The sequence below is a fragment of the Myotis davidii genome, unplaced genomic scaffold, assembly GCF_000327345.1.
Source record: "Myotis davidii unplaced genomic scaffold, ASM32734v1 scaffold673, whole genome shotgun sequence".
Classification (NCBI taxonomy): domain Eukaryota; kingdom Metazoa; phylum Chordata; class Mammalia; order Chiroptera; family Vespertilionidae; genus Myotis; species Myotis davidii.
Genome location: NW_006286677.1, coordinates 690,802 through 691,453, shown reverse-complemented (window position 1 = coordinate 691,453; position 652 = coordinate 690,802).

Genomic DNA, 652 nt, shown 5'->3' with positions numbered 1-652 from the left:
TTTTAAAATATATTTTTATTGATTTCAGAGAGGAAGGGAGAGGGAGAGAGAGATGCAAACATCGATGATGAAAATCATTGATTGGCTGCCTCCTGCATGCCCCCTAATGGGGATCGAGCCCACAACCTGGGCATGTACCCTTGGAATCAATCCTGGGACCCTTCAGTCCACAGGCAGATGCTCTATCCGCTGAGCCAAACCTGCTAAGGCTCTAAATAGCTTTCTTCACTAAAGGGGACTTAATCTGGGGCAGTAAAAGTACAAGATGAGCCTGGGACATTCTATTATGCCAGAAAGCAAGGAAGCACTCAAATAATGATGGGGGCAATTTGAACATCAAATAAATAATGACTGTGATAGATTATAATATACTAGAGACCCAATGCATGAAATTCGTGCAAGGGGCTCGGCCCCCGCCACTGCAGCGGCTGCCTTGGCCCCTGCCACTGCGACCTTGTTTTGGAAGGTCGGCCAGAAGGACCTCTGGTCTAATTAGCAGATTATGCTTTTATTGTTATAGATTGCATAAATAACAACCCACAAATTCATGGTAATCAAAAGGAGAGAAAGAGAGAAAAGTGATTCTTTTTTAAAAAATATATTTTATTGATTTTTTACAGCAAGGATGGGAGAGGGATAGAGACCCAGAAAC